This window comes from Mustela putorius, unplaced genomic scaffold (assembly GCF_011764305.1).
Source record: "Mustela putorius furo isolate JIRA1106 unplaced genomic scaffold, ASM1176430v1.1 tig00003962_pilon_pilon_pilon, whole genome shotgun sequence".
NCBI lineage: Eukaryota > Metazoa > Chordata > Mammalia > Carnivora > Mustelidae > Mustela > Mustela putorius.
In genome coordinates this window covers 24,515,873-24,537,774 of record NW_025422106.1, presented here as the reverse complement: position 1 = coordinate 24,537,774, position 21,902 = coordinate 24,515,873, and the positions used below count along the sequence as shown (strand labels likewise).

General features: G+C 41.3%; 1 protein-coding gene across 1 annotated transcript in view; it reads left to right on the top strand.

The window, feature by feature from the left end:
• The window catches only part of METTL16 (methyltransferase 16, N6-methyladenosine), a 77,718-nt gene that overhangs the window by 8,518 nt on the left and 47,298 nt on the right, over positions 1–21,902 (top strand). The gene's annotated exons all lie outside the window — the stretch shown is intronic.

The following is a 21,902-nucleotide window of genomic DNA, read 5'->3' as shown; positions in this document are numbered from 1 at the left end:
ACAGCTGACCATATTCCTATATTAAGCACATTAGAAAATAGTTCAAACTAAAAATTAAACGTTTTTAAATAAGTTATAGTATTTTCTTTGCATACTCTTAAGAATTGTTTTCAGCCCCTCACTTTGTTGAAAACCTTAGATTGAGTTGGTATTTCTCTTTGTTTAAATCCCTACCATTGTTCTTTTTTTTTTAATTTATTAGACAGAGATCACAAGTAGGCAGCAAGGCAAGGGTGGGGGGAAGCAGGCTCCCTGCTGAGCAAAGAGCCCCACAAGGGGCTCCATCCCAGGACCCTGAGATCATGACCCGAGCCAAAGGCAGAGGCTTAACCCACTGAGCCACCCAGGTGCCCCCCTACCATTGTTCTTAAATCTTTGTTCCATAATTATATATGTGAATGTTTTATTTAGTCCATGTAGTGTTAGGACAGCTACAGTTTTGTTATTCTTTGTTTCCTCTGTATACCTATCATTGTACTTAATTACTTAACAAATTCCTATTGATTAACCATTCTGTGCAAAGTTTTAGAAAAGCCATAATAAACAAGAAACACAGTGACTGCTGCATTTGGAGTTCACACATTAGTGGGGGAAGTGGACACATAAATAAGCAGGCAAGCTTTTGGTGTGGCAGAATCTGGGAGTCACACAGAAGGGAGACCTCACTGTGACTTTGTAATGTAGAGAAAGATTTGAAGCAGAAGTGGCTGAAGAATTGAATAGGAGTTAGCCAGATAGAATGCTACAGGCAGAGGGGGAAGTATGTGTAGAGCACTGAGTAGTAGAGGAACTGGAAAAGCTCAGTATGTCTAAGATGTTGTGGACGAACGACAGGAGATGAGGTTGGGGAGGATTATGCTTGTAGAATTTGGAATTTTTTATTTTTATTCTTTTTTTTTTTTTTTTTTTAAGATTTTGTTTATTTGAGAGAGAGTAAGTGAGAAAGAGAGATGAGTTGGGGGAAGAGCAGAGAGAGAGGGAGAAGCAGACTCTGCTATGTGGGGCTCGATCCTGGGACTGTGGGATCATGACCTGAGCCAAAGGCAGACGCTTAACCAACCGAGCCACCCAGGTGCCCGAGTTTATTCTTTTTGAGAGCGAGAGCTTGCTCCCACATGGGGGCACAGGGCAGAGGGAGAGGGAGACTTAAGCAGGCTCCATACCTAGCACTGAGCAGAGCTCAATCTCATGACGTGAGCTGAAATCAAGAAAGAGTTGGACGCTTAACCAACTGAGCCACCCAGGTGCCCTAGGAGTTTGGAATTTAATTTTAAGGATATGGTATAAAGGCTTCTTGTGTCTTCAGAGTTACCCATCCCTGTCCTAATCCACTAAAGTTTAAAGGCAGGGAATAACATGTTCAGAGTTGTGTTTTAAAGAGAAATATTTTTGGAGCATGGACGAAGATGGGTTGCAGAGGAAATTAAGATTGGAGGTATAGGGAAGTGAGTAGGAAATGGTTTCAGTTATCCAGATTAAACACTGGTGGCCTAACTAGATAGAGGGAAGAGGGATAAGAAATCACTGATGAATTTGAGTGAAATTCATGAATAGAATTAGCAGGACATAGTGGAAATTAAGGAATCTGAGCCAGATATGGTGCTTGCAATTTTAATTTAGCGAGAGGATGGGTAGTAATGCCTAGTTTATTGAGTTAGGGAATAAGGAAGAATGAGCTCATTTGTGGGGAGATGAGATTTTAAGTTTGGGGCATATAGTACCTGAGAAGGCTGTGGGATATTCAAGTAGGGTTATTTTGTTGGCAATCAAAAATGAAGTTTGGGAGAGCGGGACAAAGCAGTGATGTGGAGATGGTGTTAGTGAAGGTCTTTGAGCTGAATCCTGAAGAATGAATAGAAGGGGGAAAGAATTCAGGTATAGAGAACAGATTTTTGGGTAAGGTGTGTTTAAGTTTGGAGAGCTGTGTCTAGATGGAGCTGAACTGAATATAGGATAGTGGGCTCAAAATAACAAGATGAGACTGAAGGGAAAAGAATAGGTCACAAAGAGCCTCTCATAGCATGCAAGTTCACTTGATTGCTCAGACACTGGAGGAATCAGAGGGTTTTTTTTTTTTTTTTTTTTTTTTTTTTTTTTTTTTTTTTTTTTAAAGATTTTATTTATTTATTAGACAGAGAGAGAGATCACAAGTAGACAGAGAGGCAGGCAGAGAGAGAGGAGGAAGCAGGCTCCCCGCTGAGCAGAGAGCCCCATGCGGGGCTCGATCCCAGCACCCTGGGATCATGACCTGAGCCGAAGGCAGAGGCCCAACCCACTGAGCCACCCAGGTGCCCCAATCAGAGGGTTTTTAAGATGGTTTAAGATTAACATTTTTTAAAATATGGCGCAGAGAAAACCAAAGAGATCTGTTATTATAGTGTATACCAAATGGATTAAGGGTATCTGGCAAGTAATAGACATTCAGTAAATTTGTTAAACTCTTGAGAATAGGGATTCCCGGGTGGCTCAGTTGGTTGCGCGTCTGCCTTGGTCCCTGGTGATGATCTCAGGGTCCTGGGATTGAGTTTTGCATCTGACTCCTTGCTCAGCAGGGAGCCTGTTGCTCCCTCTGCCTGCTGCTCCCCCAGCTTGTGCGCAGTCTTTCTCTCTCTGGCAAATAAATAAATAAAATCTAAAAAAACCAAAAACAAATAAACAGCCCTGCATCTACCACATGACCCAGCAATTATAATCTGGGACATTTACCCTAAAAAAAAAATTCTGTAGAATCCTAACTTCTGTGCCATTTACCAGTGGCATACTTATTTTTTTCTCCAAGTTTTTATTTAAATTATGTCTAATTAACATACAGTATTAGTGTAGAATTTAGTGATTCATCACTTACAGATGCCTGCTGCTTATCACAAGTGTCCATCACTTGTTTAATCCACCCCATCCCACCCACCTCACAAATGGTTTACTTAATTACAGATAAATGAAAAATAAAGGGATGGGCAAAAATATACTGGGCAAATGAGAGTTCCCCCAAATTAGAAAAAGTAAAATAGAAGGCAAAAAAATCATGAGATTAGAAAAAGAGAACTAGTTTACATTAATAAAAGCAATAATTTTAGGGTACCTGGGTGGCTCAGTGGGTTAAGCAGCTGCCTTCAGCTCAGGTCATGACCATGGGGTCCTGGGATTGAGCCTTGCATGGGGCTCCCTGCTCAGTGGGGAGCCTGCTTCTCTGCCTGCCACTCCACCTGTTTGTGCTCTCTCTGTCAAATAAAGAAATAAAATCTTTTTAAAACAATTTTCATTGAAAGTTTAAAAAAATGATTTTAGCATTTTAGAAAATATAAGAAATATTTTTAAGTAAGTGTTTAATATAACTTGGAGACGTTTTTCCTTTTATTTCTAACCAAGTAGACCTAAATAGAGCAATGGCCTTAGGGACTTTGAAAGGATTCAGGAATGCTTAAAAACAATTAGATAAAGATACTTGTGTTGGGGCCATGTCTGACTGGCTCAGTTCTAGACTCTTTTTTCTTTTTTTTTAAGATTTTTTATTTATTTATTTGACAGAGAGAGATCACAAGTAGGCAGAGAGGCAGGCAGAGAGAGAGGAGGAAGCAGGCTCCCTGCTGAGCAGAGAGCCCGATGCGGGACTTGATCCCAGGACCCTGAGATCATGACCTGAGCCGAAGGCAGCGGCCCAACCCACTGAGCCACCCAGGCGCTCTCAGTTCTAGACTCTTGATCTCAGGGTCATGAGATGACGCCCCATGTTGAGTGTAGAGCTTACCTACAAAAAAAATTTGTGTATGGGGGCGCCTGGGTGGCTCAGTGGGTTAAGCTGCTGCCTTCAGCTCGGGTCATGATCTCAGGGTCCTGGGATCGAGTCCCGCGTCGGGCTCTGCTTGGTGGGGGGAGCCTGCTTCCCTCTCTCTCTCTCTGCCTGCCTCTCCATCTACTTGTGATTTCTCTCTGTCAAATAAATAAATAAAATCTTAAAAAAAAAATTTGTGTATTTTTTTTTCTTGAGGAGATAGTGTTCAGAGCTCTAACCTATAATTTAGAACTTCACTTTTCAAAAGGGTCATTGACCCAAAAAACATTAAGTACTGCTGATAGGGATCTAAATAATATAATCAGTAAATTTGATTCAGTGATATGTTTTGAACATTTAACTTATAAACATGAATGCACATTCTCTTTTTATTCCTCTATTTTTTTAAGATTTATTAATTTTATTATTATTATTACTATTTTTTAAAGATTTTATTTATTTATTTGACCTAGAGAGACCAAGCAGGTAGAGAGGCAGGCAGAGAGAGAGAGAAGAGGAAGCCGGCTCCCTGCCGAGCAGAGAGCCAGATGCGGGACTCTATCCCAGGACCCTGAGACCATGACCTGAGCCGAAGGCAGAGGCTTAACCCACTGAGCCACCCAGGCGCCCCTAAGATTTATTAATTTTAAAGACAGCTCGAGAACGGAGGGAGAGGGTAAAGTACAGAATCTCAAGCAGACTCCCTTCTAAGTGTGCAGCCGGGTGTGGGGCTTGATCTCAGGATCCTGAGATCATGACCTCAGCTGAAATCAGGAGTTCAACACTTAACTGACTGAGCTACCCAGGTGCCCCACTTTTTAAGAAAGTTTGATTTATTTAAGTAATCACCCCATCTGGGGCTCAAATTCATGACCCTAAGATGAAGAGTTGCATGCTCTACCGACTGAGCCAGCCCGGCACCCCATGAATGCACATTCTTTTAAAATCATTTGCCCAGGTTTATAACAGTAAGAAATGACTGAGCTGGGGGTGCCTGGGTAGCTCAGTTGGATAGGTGTCTGGCTTTGGCTCAGGTCATGATCCCATAGTTCTGGGATCAACTCCCGAGTTGGGTTCCCTGCTCAGCAGGAGAGTGTGCTTCTCCCTCTGCCTGCTGCCCCTGTCCCTGCTTGTGTGCTCTCTCTCTCTCTCTCTCCAATAAATAAATAAATAAACTCTTAAAAAATTTGTGTGTGTATACACACATATATGTATATGCACATACATGTATATATGTACATATATGTACATGTATATATACATATATAGTTATATGTAACTACATATGTATATAGTTAAAATGTTGCTGTTTCCCCCAGTCAAAATCGCTGTTTTGGGGAGAAAGATTGGTATGTGTCCAATATTCAAAGAAAAGATGCTCAAAGCAATAAAAGAGTAATGGGTGGTAGCAAGGTGTGTGTGAACTTTTAACTTCACAATATATTTTAATATCTGTCTGGATATTTAAGATATTTAACATCTAGATCTTTAAGTTCGAGCAATTAAAATATTAGTACAGTATTGGGGGCGCCTGGGTGGCTCAGTGGGTTAAAGCCTCTGCCTTCAGCTCAGGTCATGATCCCAGAGTCCTGGGATCGAGCCCCGCATGGGGCTCTCTGCTCAGCAGGGAGCCTGCTTCCTCCTTCTCTCTCTCTGCCTGCCTCTCAGCCTACTTGTAATCTCTGCCTGTCAAATAAATAAATAAAATCTTTAAAAATATATATATATTAGTACAGTATTGGAGCAAGAATGGGCATTCGAAACAACAGTGTGGCATTCCAGAACACACCTAAGTCCAAATAGCAGAACAACTGCATGTGCATGTTAAGTGGTGGGATGATTCCTACCATTTGACTGAATAGTGTACCTCCCAGAGGGAGTGCAAAGTGAACAGGGTGAATCTTCTTTTACTTTTAAAGATTTTATTTATTTATTTGACAAACAGAGATCACAAGTAGTCAGAGGCAGGCAGAGAGAGAGGAGGAAGCAGGATCCCCGCTGAGCAGAGAGCCGGATGCGGGGCTCAATCCCAGGACCCTGAGATCATGACCCAAGCTAAAGGCAGAGGCTTTAACCCACTGAGCCACCCAGGTGCCTCAAATCTTCTTCTTCTTCTTTTTTTTTTTTTAAAGATTTTATTTATTTATTTGACAGAGAGAGATTACATGTAGGCAGAGAGGCAGGCAGAGAGAGAGAGAGAGGAGGAAGCAGGCTCCCCGCTGAGCAGAGAGCCCGATGCGGGACTCCTCCCAGGACCCTGAGATCATGACCTGAGCCGAAGGCAGTGAGCTGCTCAAACCACTGAGCCACCCAGGCGCCCCCAAATCTTCTTTCTTAATCAGTCTTGACTCCTGTGTATTTCTCATCATGTGAATATCATACCATGCTATAAATGGTTAAGGAGATTTTTCCAATCTAAAATTTTTGACCATACTGGATTTTTACTTTATGTGCTTACTTTAGAACCTGTCAAGTAAGTCTGTAGTGTAGAATAGGGTAGCATTTCAGTTCGTATGGGGTGAGGCAGATAGTAATAAATTTTTTTAGTAATGGTTTTTTTTTTTTTTTTTTTTGGGAGCCAGAGCGCTGAGCCTGTATTAGTGGGTGAAGGGGCAAAGAGGGGGAGAGAGAGAGAGAGAGAATCCCAGACAGGTTCCATGCCCAGTGCAGAGCCCAATGTGGGGCTTTTTTCCAGGACCTGAAGATCATAACTTGAGCCCTAGCCAAGAGTTGGACGCTCAGCTGACACCAATCTAGGTGCCCCCAGTAATGGATTTTTAAAAAAATATTTTATTTGTTTCACAGACAGAGATCACAAGTAGGCAGAGAGAGAGGAAGAAGCAGGCTCCCTGCTGAGCAGAGAGCCTGATGTGGGGCTCGATCCTAGGACCCTGGGATCATGACCTGAAATCAAGTCAGATGCTCAACCCACTGAGCCACCCAAGTGTCCCAATGGATATTTTAATGCTTTACCTTTGCTAATAAGGTCTACTGTCTTTCCTCTTGTGAACTGCCCATTTTTAACCTTTACCTTTGTCTATAAAGGTTTCTTACTTTTTCTTATTGTCTTCTAAGAATTTTTTTTTTTAAGATTTTATTTATTTATTTAACAGACAGATATCACAAGTAGGCAGAGAGACAGGCAGAGGGGAGGGGGAAGCAGGCTCCCTGCTAAGCAGAGAACCCGATGCAGGATTCGATTCCAGGACCCTGAGATCATAACCTGAGCTGAAGGCAGAGGCTTTAACCCACTGAGCCACCCAGGCGCACCTGTTAGAATTCTTTATATTGAGAAGGCTAATTCTCTGCCATATGCTGTAAATATTTGTAGTGTTCTGTCATCTTTTACTTTTAGTATTCCCTGACATGTAAAACTGTTTATATCTCATGTAGTTGAATCTAGCCATCTTTTCTTTTATGAATTCTACCTTTGGAGTATGCTTAGAAAGCCCATTTCTATAACCAAAGTTAAGATATATACCTACATTTTTTTCTAGTACTTAAAAAATATATTGAAATCATTCAGTTATCAGGAATATATTTTGCATAACATATAGGAAAGGAAATCTAAATGCACCTTCCCCATAGTTGTGCCAACTGCATCTATTAAATATCCATTACTGGGGCGCCTGGGTGGCTCAGTGGGTTGAGCATCTGACTTGATTTCGGCCCAGGTCCTGATCTCGGGATCATGGGATTCAGCCCTATGTTGGGCATCATGCTTAGTGTGGAGTGTGCTTGTCCCTCTCTCTCTTCCTCCTCCTGCTCACTCACTGACTCTGTCTCAAATGAATAAATAAAACATTTATAAAAGGAAGAAAATATCCATTAATGGCAAAAATGTAGTCAAATGGGGCCACCTGGGTGGCTCAGTGGGTTAACGCCTCTGCCTTCGGCTCAGGTCATGATGCCAGGGTCTTGGGATCGAGCCCCCCGGCTCTCTGCTTAGCAGGGAGCTTGCTTCCCCTTCTCTCTCTCTGCCTGCTTGTGATTTCTGTCTGTCAAATAAATAAAATCTTTAAAAAAAAAAAAATGTAGTCAAATGGTACAGAGAAAATGCTGGGTAAAATTGCAACTTTGAAGATAATGTTTGTTTAAGAATGTCTATCCTCAAGCTGTTTATAACCAGAAAAATTGGAAGTAATATAAGTATCTAGTATGTAGGTTCTTAACAGTGAGGTTCCATGGAATATCGTGGAGCTTGTAGAATGGATGTTGCAGGTGATCAAATGTGATAATTTTATTTCAGGCTAAAACCATAAAAAGGGACTAAAAAGTTATGGGTTATAATCAAACACATTGATGTTCTTTTTGGAATAGGCAAAAGTTATTATTTTTTTTAAAGATTTTATTTCTTTATTTGAGAGAGAGAAAGAGTATACAAGTAGGGGGAGGGATAGAGGGAGAAACAGACTCCTTGCTGAGTAGAGAGTCTGATGTTGGACTCATCCCAGGACCCCAAGATCATGACCCAAGCCGAAGTCAGACACTCAACCAACTGAGCCACCCAGACACCCCTAGGCAAAAGCAATTTTTAAGTTTTTTGCAGGCTAGGGATGCCTGGTTGACTCAATTGGGTTATCTGTCTACCTTCAGCTCAGGTCATGATCCCAGGGTCCTGGGATGAGTCCTACATCAGGCTCCTTCACAGTGGGGAGTATGCTTCTCCCTCTGCCGCCTGCTCTCCCTGATTTTGTGTGTGTGTGTGTGTGTGTGTGTGTGTGCGCGCGCACGTGCACGCGTGCCCACACTCTCCCTCTCTGACAAATAAATAAAATCTTTAAATTTTTGCAGGATAAAGCAGGCTAATCTAGGGTGCCTGAGTGGCTCAGTGGGTTAAGGCCTCTGCCTTTGGCTCGGTTCGTAATCCCAGGGTCCTGGGATCGAGTCTGCATCAGGCTCTGCTCAGCGGGGAACCTGCTTCTCCATCTCTCTCTGCCTACTTGTGATCTCTGTCTGTCAAATAAATAAATAAAATCTTAAAAAACAACAACAGGCTAGTCTGTGAAAGAATAGGAAGAGGATGAGGCAAGCTTGAGGAGAGCCTCATTTGTTTCTCTTTTTTAAAATAGTTTTTTCAAGATTTTATTTGAGAGAGAGTGAGCAAGAGAGCGATCGTAAGTTGGGGGAGGGGCAGAGGGAGGTGGACAAGGAGGCTCCCCACTGAGGGGCTTCTGTTCTTTAAAGATGGAAGCAATATGAGCTTATTAATAGGTGGCAAGGTGGCATATTTAGAAGGACTCCCCCTTCTTGCTTACTTAGTTAAGAGGTTTTTTTTTTTTGTTTAAAGATTTTTATTTATTTATTTGGCAGAGATCACAAGTAGGCAGAGAGGCAGGCACAGAGAGGGAGAGGGAAGCAGGCTCCCCGCTGAGCAGAGAGCCAGATGTAGGGCTTGATCCCAGGACCCTGGGATCATGACCTGAGCTGAAGGCAGAGGCCTGACCCACTGAGTCACCCAGGCGCCCCTAGTTAAGAGTTCTTGATGATTGTCTACGTTGATATTTTTATTTTTTTTATTTTTAGCATGGCTTTTTATTTATTTCCATGAGATGTATGAGAAAGAATGTCAAAATATAAACCCAGTTAATTATGAAAAAGGAGTTTCAGACAAAAGTATAGACTTGATCAAAATGTCATTTATTTGCTGAACTCTTAAGCAGAGTGTTGTATGGAGAGAGGGGATTCATTTCTCAGTCAGTCATCCTAAGGACCAGTCTTACGGGTGCCACATAGCAGTTCTAGAGGTTTTGATAGAAACCACGAGCAGGGGGAGTGGCAGGCAAAGGGAGAGAGAGAAGCAGACTTCCCACTGAGCAGGGAGCCCAGTGACCTTGATCCCAGGACCCGAGGCTTATGACCCCAGCCAAAGGCAGACACTTAACCCATTGACCTACCTAGTCACCCCTTTACATAATTTTCCTAACTTTACTGATACTGAATTTCCTCATCTAAAGAAGAGGGATAAAAGGACATGCTTTGGATTTTTGTCATAAAGGTTAGTAATAATGCATGTAAGGTGACAGCATTATAGACACTTTGAAAATGATAGGTGGTTATGCCTGGTGTAATTGATAAGGTGACTGGGATTACTAGTGTGATGTCTCTCTCTGTTCTTCTTTCCTGCATCCATCACTGCTTTGATGTAATCATATCTGACCATTGTAACTAGATTTTAGTTCATACATTTTTCACAGTAACCAGCCCCATGCAGATATCCTGCAGTTTGAGCCCTACCAGTTGAGTTTGGATGAAGTGTGACACTTAACTGATTTGTTTTTATGTTTACTTTTATTTTTTTGAAAGATTTTATTTATTTATTTGACAGAGAGATCACAAGTACGCAGAGCAGCAGGCAGAGAGACGGGGGAGCAGGCTCCCCGCTGAACAGATAGCCTGATGCGGGGCTTGATCCCAGGACCCTGAGATCATGACCTGAGCTGAAGGCAGAGGCGTAACTCACTGAGCCACCCAGGCATCCCACCTGATTTGTTTTTAAACCAAAGACCCAGATCTTGAAGGGTTTTTTCATATGTTATGCCTGTACGTTTTTAACCCCTTGGTGAAGATCTAATAGAAACCAGTATTGGAAAATTGGTTGGGAGGACTTACCCCTTATTGTTATTACATGAGGTTCGGTGGTCTCTGTGGTGTTAGAGTGATTGTTATTTTTACCATGGATCACAGAATGTATCTTTCCAAACTCTATAATGGTAATACTGTATTCACCAGTAGCAGAGCAGGAGTCATTCTGGGGAAATCAGACATGAGCCTGTTGACAATAGGCTATTTTGTGAAGTTGGATGTGTTAAACAATAAAGACTTGATGGAATAAATTGCTAATTTCCACGTGAGAGCTAATTTTAGTTCCGGTGATCTCAGAAATGAGAATGAGAAAAGATCTTGCCTGGATTCAGGATTTTTTAATATCCCAGGGTGCTACAGTGACCTAGATATTTAACTAGTAAAGCTGGATGACTAGACTTTGTCCTACAAAAGGATTTCCAACCCTTAAATTAGTGTCTGTGTTTTCTTAGAAGTAAGAAAATGAACGCTTGCCTTGCTAACAAAGTCTAAGAATCAGTTCTTCATAGATATTTTTCAGTTTAATTTGACTAGCCTCTGTTTAATGTCTTGTATGTTTTGGTAATAGATGTTCCTTTTGGGACACCAAGTGTCCAACTCTTGATCTCAGCTCAGGTCATGATCTCAAGGTTGTGAGTTCAAGCCCCATATTGGGCTCCATACTGGGCATGGAGCCTACTAAGAAAAAAAAAAGATGTAGTTCCTTATTAACAAATTGTATGCTATAGTCCATCAAGGTGAACATATATATATTTTTAAATAACAAGAATTGTTTATATAAACAATAACTTTCTTTCAAGCCACTAAGAAAACATTAATTAGGGAGCGCCTGGGTGGCTCAGTGGCTTAAAGCCTCTGCCTTCGGCTCAGGTCATGATCTCAGGGTCCTGGGATCGATCACCCACCCACCTATTTGCATATCCAGAAGTGGCCCTCAACCCTTCCAGACTCTTTTTTTACCATATACACATGGGATCATTTTTGTTTGGTTTGGGGTTTTTTTTTTGGTACAACAATGTGATCACAATGTATATATATATGCTTTTTTTTTTTAAGGTGCTGGTCTCTGCTCAGCAGGGAACCTGCTTCCTCCTCTCTCTCTGTCTGCCTCTCCGCCTACTTGTGATCTCTGTCTGTTAAATAAATAAAATCTTTAAAAAAAAAAAAAAGAAAACATTAATAATTATGCTGTTTCTCTTGCTCCAAATGTTCCACAAGGCTGTGTAATTAATGCTTAAGCTGCAATACTCTCTTTGGTGATTGTTGTCACCATGGGAAATATCCTGGTTTGGTTTCCAACAGAAATGCCCCTCTTTCATGGAGAAGTATCCTGGAACCATGGGCCTGTTTTCCTATTTTGGAAATGGGATTTTTGTTATCATACAGATATTACAGAACACTTAATGGGAAAATTATAGAAATATATCCTTCCTGGGACGCCTGGATGGCTCATTTGGTTAAGCGGCTGCCTTCGGCTCAGGTCACGATCCCAGCGTCCTGGATCGAGTCCCATGTCGGGCTCCTTGCTCAGCAGGGAGCCTGCTTCTCCCTCTGCCTCTGCCTGCCTCTCTGTCTGCATGTGCTCACTCTCTCTGACAAATAAATAAATAAAATATTAAAAAAAAGAAGAAGAAATATATCCTTCCTAACTACATTTATAATGGTAATGTTGCATACATAAAAGAAAAATATCACCATTCTTCCATCCCCAGAAGATCAAATTGTTTTGTGTTCCTTTCTAAGTCTTTGTCCTTACACATATGTAGTATTTTTTGTGATTGTAATTTTGATACAGATATAAAAATAGGACTTTTTTTTACCCCCCCCAGTTGGCATTATAAACATTTTCCAAATGTTATAAAACAGTTATGAAGGTGATAACTATGTAAAATGTATTCAGGTAAAACAAAAATAGGAGGGAATGGAAGAGGGAATGGAAGTGTCTGCCCCACTCACCCACCCACCTATTTGCATATCCAGAAGTGGCCCTCAACCCTTCCAGACTCTTTTTTTACCATATACACATGGGATCATTTTTGTTTGGTTTGGGGTTTTTTTTTTGGTACAACAATGTGATCACAATGTATATATATATGCTTTTTTTTTTTTTAAGGTTTTATTTATTTGTCAGAGAGAGAGACAGAGCACAAGCAGGCAGAGAGGCTGAGAGAAAGAGAGAGAGAGAAACAGGCTCCCCGCTGAGCAAGGAGCCTCATGTGGGACACGATCCCAGGGCTCTGGGATCATGAACTGAGCCGAAGGCAGTGGCTTAACCTACTGAACCACCCAGATGTCCCTATATATATATGCTTTTATTCAAAGGTGATATGTATATATATATCAAGAAATATTCTTTATGCAATAGTATGTGGACCAGCCCAGTCTTACTCCTATTTATTTGTTTGAGACAGAGAATAGTGCACACACACAAGCAGGGGTCAAGGAGGGGGATGAGGAGAGGGAGTCTGACATGGGGCTCAATCCCAGGACCCTGCAGTCGCATCGGGAGCCAGAGGCAGATGCTTAACCAACTGAGCCACCCAGGCAACTCCTCAGTCTTAGTCCTTTAAATGACTGCAGACTAATCTCCTTATTGATTACTGTTAGATTATTTCTAAAATTTCTGATTATGAAACAATTTTTTTTTAAAGATTTTATTTATTTGACAGAGGGAAAGAGATTACAAGTAGTCAGAGCGGCAGGCAGAGAGAGAGAGGGAAGCAGGCTACCACTGAGCACAGAGCCTGTTGCAGGGCTCAATCCCAGTACCCTGAGATCATGACCTGAGCCGAAGGCAGAGGCTTTAATCCACTGAGCCACCCAGGCGCCCCGAAACTTAAATTTTTTTAAGATTCTTTTACTACTGGGGCGCCTGGGTGGCTCAGTGGGTTAAGCCTCTGCCTTCGGCTCAGGTCATGATCCCAGGGTCCTGGGACTCTGCTCAACAGGGAGCCTGCTTCCCCTCCTCTCTCTCTCTCTCACTCTGCCTACCTCTCTGCCTACTTGTGATCTCTCTCTCTGTCAAATAAATAAATAAAATCTTTTAAAAAAAAAGGTTCTTTTACTACTGAACTTTTTAAAAGGTTTTTTTTTTTTTTTTAAAGATTTTATTTATTAGAGAAAGGGAAGGAAAGAGCACAAACAGGGGGAGCGGCAGGCAGAGGGAGAATGAGAAATGGGCTCTCCACTGAGTAGATAGCCTGATTTGGTACTCGAGCCCAGGTTATGAATTAAGCCAAAGGTGGATGCTTAACCGATTGAGCTACCCAGATGTCCTCCATATTTTTTTTTTTAAGATTATTTATTTGAGAGAGAGCAAGGCGGGGGTGGGCAGAAGGAGAGGGAGCATACTCCCCTCTGAGTGTGGAGCCAGTCGGGGGCTCTGTGGGGTTTGATACCAGACTCTGAGATCTTGACCTGAGCCAAAATCTAGAGTCAGCAGCTTAACTGACTAAGCTCCATAGGTGCCCCAAAAGTGTGTTTTTTCCACATAGTCACCCCAGAAGTGTGTGTGTGGTTTTTTTTTTAAAGTGTTTTGTTATTTTTATTTTTTTCTTAAGTGCATTTAGGGTAAGTTGCTGGGCTTTGCTAGAAAAGTTGCAGTACTCTTACCTATACGTGGAAGGCCAAAGTTGCAGTACTCTTACCTGTACGTGAAAGGCCAAAGAGGTGTTTGGATGGCTAGGTTTTTATTCTGTTACCGGCTTTTTTAGCTAGCACAGGGATCTGCGTTTATGAGATTAGTTTGATCACAGTTTCTTGTCATTTGGCAAGTAAGATTTTGGGTTGTTTAGTCTAAGATTGTTAATAGTCACTTGCACTGTTCCAGAATCTTTTTCTTTCTTTCTTTCTTTTTTTTGCATGATATTACTCTCCTTGCTTATTTGACCCATGGGATGTAAAAGTAAAAAAAAAATCTTGGTGGCTCAGTTGGTTAAGTATCCAGCTCCTTTTTTTTTTTAAGATTTTATTTATTTTATTTGACAGAGATCACAAGTAGGAAGAGAGGCAGGCACAGAGAGAGAGAGAGAGAGAGAGGAGGAAGCAGGCTCCCCGCTGAGCAGAGAGCCCGATGCGGGACTCGATCCCAGGACCCTGAGATCATGACCTGAGCCGAAGGCAGCGGCTTAACCCACTGAGCCACCCAGGCGCCCGAGTATTCAGCTCTTGATTTTGGCTCAGGTTGTGAGATTGAGCCCCATGTTGGGGTCCGTCTGCTTAAGATTCTCTTTCTCTTCCCACTTTTCTCCCCTTTCTTTATCCCTCCCCCCACCAAAAGAAAAATCAGTCATGGATAAGTATGAGTTGGTGGAAAACACAACAAAAGACCATGGGTCTGCTTTTGGTTTTGTTCAACAAATTGCTATTCATGATTCTCACTATTACTATATTCTAATCAGATCTGTCATATGGAACCCATAACTCTCCCCTCATCTCAGGAACCTTAGTCCTAATTTTCCTTCTCCTAATTTAATCTCTCTCTATCAATTGGCTTCTTCTCTTTGACTTTTTATAAATTTGAGATAGAATTCACATGCTATAAAATCATTTTATTTCATTTTTTAAAGACTTATTTATTTGAGAGAGAAAGAGAGAAAGCATATGTGTACCACTGGGAGGGGCTGAGGAAGAGAGAAACTGAAGCAAACTGTGCTTGGCGCAGAGTCCTCTATGCGGCTCCATCCCACAACCCGGACATCAAGACCTGAGCTGAAACCCAAGTCATCAAGACCTGAGTTGAAACCCAAGTCAGATGTTCAGCTGACTGTGCCATACAAGGGGCCCTAAAATCATCATTTTAATATGTACAATTCAGTTCTTAATATGTCACAGGGTTACACAAGAATCACCACTAATTCTAGAACATTTTCGTCACTCCCCGAAAGAAACCTATTCAGCAGTCACTCCCAACTCTGTCCTCTCTCTCTTTAGCTCCTGGCAACCACTAATCTTACTTTTGCTATATATTTGCATGTTTTGGATATTTTGTATAAGTATAATAATAATATGTGGTCTATGTGACTTTCCATTGACTTTTTTTTTCTTTTAAAGATTTTATTTATTTATTTGATAGAGACAGGGCAAGAGAGGGAACAAAGGGAGGGGGAGTGGGAGAGAGAGAAGCAGACTTCTGTTGAACCGGGAGCCCAATGCAGAGCTCCATACCAGGACCCTGGGATAACGACCTCAGCTGAAGGCATATGCTTAACGACTGAGCGAGCTACCCACCCACTGACTTTAAAACATGTTTGAGTCTTCAATTTAAAAATTACTAATAGGGCGCCTGGGTGGCTCAGTGGGTTAAGCCGCTGCCTTCGGCTCTGGTCATGATCTCAGGGTCCTGGGATCGAGTCCCGCGTCGGGCTCTGCTCAGCAGGGGGCCTGCTTCCCTATCTCTCTCTCTCTCTCTCTCTCTGGCTGCCTCTCCGTCTACTTGTGATTTCTCTCTGTCAAATTAATAAATAAAATCTTTTAAAAAATTACTAATAAAAATCTCCATCAATACCACCACTTATGCTGCCCCATCTCTCTTCTCCCTTGCACAACAACTTCTTGAAGAATTGTTTACTTTTACTGTCTTCATTCTTCCCATACCATACTTAATCTTCAGCTCATTCCAGGGTGGTTACTTTTTTTTTTTTTTTTTTTTTTTTTAAAGATTTTATTTATTTGACAGGCAGAGATCACAAGTAGGCAGAGAGGCAGGCAGAGAGAGAGAGGAGGAAGCAGGCTCCCTGCTGAGCAGAGAGCCCGATGCGGGACTCGATCCCAGGACCCTGAGATCATGACCTGAGCCGAAGGCAGCGGCTCAACCCACTGAGCCACCCAGGCGCCCCTCCAGGGTGGTTTCTAATTCCACCTCTACCAAAGCAACTCTTGGAAAAGGTCTCTAGTGATCTTTTGTCACTAAATGCAATTTTGGTTTTCAGTTGACTTTTGAGAGGCAGGTTACTTTGCTGATACTGTTCTTCATGGACACCCTCTTCCCTTGGCTTCCTTGGCACCACACTTTCTTTCACCCTTTCTGTCTCCTTGTGTAGCTTCCTTTGTAATGATTGTATGCATAGCCATTAAAGAAAGGAGTCTTTTTTTTTTTTTTTTTAATTTATTTGTCAGAGAGAGAGAGCAAGAGCAAGCACACGCAGACAAAGTGGCAGGCAGAGACAGAGAGCGAAGCAGGCTCCCTACTGAGCAAGGAGCCCGATGTGGGACTTGATCCCAGGATGCTGGGATCATGACCTGAGCTGAAGCCAGCTGCTTAACCAACTGAGCCACCCAGGCGTCCCAAGAAAGGAGTCTTTAAGGCTTAGTGCTTAGAGCTCTCTTCTAATCTTGTATTTTCCCTTTAAGCATTCTCATTACTCTGGGGCCTCACTCCTTTGTTTGTAAATCGCTCCTACGTCTGTATCTTCAGACCAGTTTTCTGGGCTTTCTACCTGGAGGTCACTGCTTCCTCAGTATCCCTACTTGGATATCTCAGATTCAGCTCAGATTTATGATATTTATCCTAAAAAATGGTTCTCTGTTAGAGTTCCCAATTTTAGTGAATGGCACGGTTTATCCTGGTGAACAGGCCAGAACCCTAGGGAACAGCTATGAATATATCCTTTCTCACTGCACATACAAGTCCACTAGCAAATTTGGTAAATTTTCCGTCCTGAATATCTCTTAATTCTTTTCACTTTCCCCTGGCTTTGCCACCACCACCTTTATCCAGCCTCTTAACTCATGTTAATGTGGTATTCCCTCCCAAGTTTTTTCTTTGTTAATTTTTATTCTGCTCTTAGTAATTAGCTAAGTTACCTTTTCTGACTTGTTCTAAGGTAATTCCACTAATTATTTAGGTTTCATAGCACCTTGTACTGTCTTTTACAGCATTCATCACAGTGACAATTTTAAATGTATTTGAGTGATTCTTGGATGAATACCTAACCTTTGTCAGACTGTCACTGTCATGAAGGGAGAGACCGTGTCTGTATTTGCATACTGCGGCATCTCTAGCACTTTGCCCAATGTCTAGCACATAGTTGATACATGGTAAATGTGGAATGAATAAAGGAATAAATGCCCACTGTCACAACTTCTTGAAAATTCTGTTTTATTCTGTATAACTCAGTTGAACAAAGTGAAGTAATCTCTGCACCCAGTGTGGGGCTCAACCTCACAACCCTGAGATTAGGTCAGCCATGCACCTTGGGATAGAAACATTTTTATACTTAATCTTTGAAAGTACAGGGGAGTCAAGTACCCCAGCTTTTTTTTTGTTTTTTTTTTTTTTTTTAAATAGTTCCACTGTTTACAATACAGGTTACAACCTGTAAGCGTGTGAATTGTTTAAGGCTTGCAGTTGTTTATTGCCCACACAGATTTTAAGAATCAGGGAAATTTCATATAAAATTATGGTTTGTTGGTTTCCTTTAGAGATTTTAAAGATCTGGCAAAACGGTTGGTAAACTCACTTGTCATTAAGTACCTGGAACTGGGTGGTGATCATACTCTTTAAATGGCCATTTATGTCATCTGGCATAATGCTACTAAAAGTGTGGCTTCTCCACAAACTGTTTGTTACTGTCTACAGAGGTAGGGATCTTGTGCTACATGTTTAAGTTCAACAGACATTTCTTTGGTCGAATGTTCTAATTTACAGGCCAGCACAAGCTCTCTATCTTGTTAGGGACTGGCATTTTGAATAGTACCATGTAAATATTGGAGTTTGTATTCCCTGATTTTCATAATTTTATTCAAAATGCCAGTGCAAAGTCACATTCAGAAGTTGTGGGAAAGTAATTATGTCATGTCAGGTGTCCTGCTGTTGCTGTTACACTATTTAAGGTAATCCTGTTCAAGCTTATTTTATAAGGTATCTAGACTATTAGGTTTCTTTGATAGAAAAATTATGACTTTTTACCTTTTAAGGCTTTGAACATAGGCACTGTATTGGGACATAATTCATTTGTGTGTTTAGCCATGAAGCTTAATAGAGTAGGCTGCTTTTACAGAATAAAGGATGTGAATTTATTTGAATGCCCTAGTGTGGTACTCAAAGTGAACTTTACATAGGTAAAAATTCAATTTTTATTTCTCTGTCATTGAAGGAAATGAAGTCCCATCTTTTCACAGATTTCACAGGAGTCAAATGCAGTATTCTTTTTAAAAAAACATTGTATTTATTTATTTATTTTTAAGGTATTTGTGTATTTATTTATTTGACACAGAGAGAAAGATCACAAGTAGGCAGAGAGAGAGGGGGACGCAAGCTCCCCGCTGAGCAGAGAGCCCGATGTGGGGCTTGATCCCAGGACCCTGAGATCATGACCTGAACCAAAGACAGAGGCCCAACCCACTGAGCCACCCAGGTGTCCCAAGATTTTATTTATTTGACAGTGAGAGAGGCAACAGAAGCAGGGGGAGTGGGAGAGGGAGAAGCAGGCTTCCTGTGGAGCAGGGAGCCCAGTACAGGGCTCAGACCCAGGACTCTGGGATCATGACCTGAGCCGAAGGCAGAGGCTTTAACCCGCTGAGGCATCCAGGCACCCCTAGAATGAAAAGTTTTTATAGATTTAATCCCCCCCTTCTTTTAGCTCCATTTATCTTGTTGACCCTGAGATTGTACTGCTTTTAACTGAGAAAGAAATCCAAAGGTAATAGAAGTCCTTTTTTTTTTTTTTAATTGATTGAGGCAGTTGCTGTGCAATTGAGTGAAGCAGAAATGTGTTTGTGGTTGCTTGCTCATGGACTAATTCTCTTTTATTAGCACCCACAAATGACAAAATTAATATATATCTACTTAGATGTCTAGGAATAGACCTAATTTTCCTTTAAATAGTCTTAATATATATTTTAAAGAGAATTTTTATTGCTAGCATATATTGAGACAATAAACTTCTACTTGTACTGTTTCGTAGAAACTGGTCTTTAAAAGCTCATCAGTCCCCACTTAAATGTAAGGGGGTTATCACTTTTGGAAATTACTGTCCTGGCTTGGTCACTAGAGCATGTGATTGTTAATTTTGGGGTCATGAATTAAGCCCCATGTTGGGGTAAAGTTTACTTTAATAAAAAGCGGGGGAGAATTCCTCTCTTCCAAATTTTGTTCTGGCATTTTGTATTTCTGCCTGTTCCTGCATATTTGCTTTTTCATCTCATTGAATGCTTTTTATTTTATTTTTATTTTTTAATTTTTTTTTAAAAGATTTTATTTATTTATTTGACAGAGAAAGATCACAAGTAGGCAGAGAGGCAGGCAGAGAGAGAGAGAAGAGGAAGCCGGCTCCCTGCCGAGCAGAGAGCCAGATGCGGGACTCTATCCCAGGACCCTGAGACCATGACCTGAGCCGAAGGCAGCGGCCCAGTCCACTGAGCCACCCAGGCGCCCCTCATTGAATGCTTTTTATCCCCCCTCAAAAATTACCTCAAAAATTGATGGTTATTCCGTGAAAGGTAATGCCTGCTGGGATTGGGGGGGGCAGAGGGAGAAGCAGGCTCCACTGAGCTAAGAGCCCTGTGTGCAGCATGATCGGAGGACCCTGGGATCATGACCTGAGCCAAAAGCAGACACTTAACTGACGGAGCCACCCAAGCGCCCTTCCCTGAAGCATTCTTTTTTTTTTTTTTTTAAAGATTTTATTTATTTATTTGTCAGGTATAGAGGGAGAGAGAGCGAGCGAGCATAGGCAGACAGAGAGGCAGGCAGAGGCAGAGGGAGAAGCAGGCTCCCTGCCAAGCAAGGAGCCTGATGTGGGACTCGATCCCAGGACACTGGGATCATGACCTGAGCTGAAGGCAGCTGCTTAACCAACTGAGCCACCCAGGCGTCCCGCATTCTTTTTTTTTTTTTTTTTTTTTTTAAGATTTTATTTATTTGACGGAAAGAGATCACAAGTAGGCAGAGAGGCAGGCAGAGAGAGAGAGAAGTAGACTCCCAGCTGAGCAAAGAGCCTGATGTGGGGCTTGATCCCAGGACCCTGAGATCATGACCTGAGCCAATGGCAGAGGCTTAACCTACTGAGCCACCCAGGCGTTCCCCCTGAAGCATTCTTAAAGGTCGTAAGAAACCGTATATTCAAGTATACAGTGCAATTTTTGTATAGATAACAAATTTTGTATATATTCCTGAAATTTAATCCTGCTTATCACAACTCTTCGCAAATTGTTTTACTGTTAAAATGTGTTTTTCTGAACAGTTTTTTAAAAGAGTAGATCATGTCTCTCAGGGGTGTAAGATTGAGCCCTGCATTGGCTCAGCACTGGGAGTGTAGCCTGCTTAAGATCTTCTTTCTCCTGCAGAACCCCCTTCAAAAAAATAAAGAATAAATCATGTCATCTACAAACATTGATTGTATATTCCTTAATATGTGTTAATAGTGTTATTAAATGCTTACTATCATGAAGCAGAAGGATAATGTTAGGTATCAGACTAGGGGATAATAGAAATGTTTAATGTTTGGTTATTCATAACTATTCTATTCAGTAACTGTATTGATTGTTCCATGTCACTATAATTTGCTCTACAAATATTTAAGTGAGTACCATCTTACTAATTCATAGTATGCATCATAAACTCTTAAAATTTTACCAGGAAGGACCCTTGGATTTTTGTTTTGTTTAATCCCTTAGTTTTATAGATGGAGAAACTGAGACCTAAGAATTGAAGTGACCTTCAGTCCATGGCTAGTTGATTGCAGAATCGAGATCGGACTCCAGATTTCTGAACTACCATACCCTAGAATATTTTGCTGTGGGTGATGGTGGAGCTTGGGTCCCTGGTATCTACCTGAAGTTTCCACGGTAGCCAGGTGGATAAAGCACTCTTCCTTCTGTCTGGTCATTGAGTTTTTCAAGTGACTGGTCACTTCATTGCTAAGATGGGAACATAAAACTTAGGCCAGAATTTAGAGCAGTTTAAAGCTCCTTTTCTTAGTTGAGTCCCATCTACTGGCTTTCTGTTTCCTTTTCATTGCCCCATTTATAAATAAGATCTTTGGTTTTGTTTTAAGGTTTCAACTTTAGTAGAATTTTAACATTTAAATAATTAAATTGGCACAAGTTTCTTAAAAAGTTAAATAAAAGTGTCATATCAGATGAAGACTTGCACGTGAATGTTTAAAACACCATTGTTCATGAGAGCCAAAAAGCGAAAGAATCAAAATGTTCATTAAGTGGTGAGTGGATAAACAAACCACTAATGCAGTTATTCCTTGCAGTGGAATATTATTTGGCCACATAAAGGTAGGAAGTACTGATACATGCTACAGTATTGTTGAACCTCACAAATGTTGTGGCAAGTGGAAGAATCCAGACATGAAGACCACATATTTTATGATTTGATTTAGATGAAATGTCCACAAGAAGGAAATCTGTGGAGACAGAAAGTATGTTAATGTTTGCCTAGAGCTGACAGTGGAAATAAGGAATGGCTTGCAAATGGCCATGAGGTGTTGTTTTTGGGATGATGGAAGTGTTCTATAATTGGATTGCTGTGATGGTTGCCCAACTCTTATTATAATAAAAACTGTTGAATTGTATACTTATGAATTTTATGCAAATT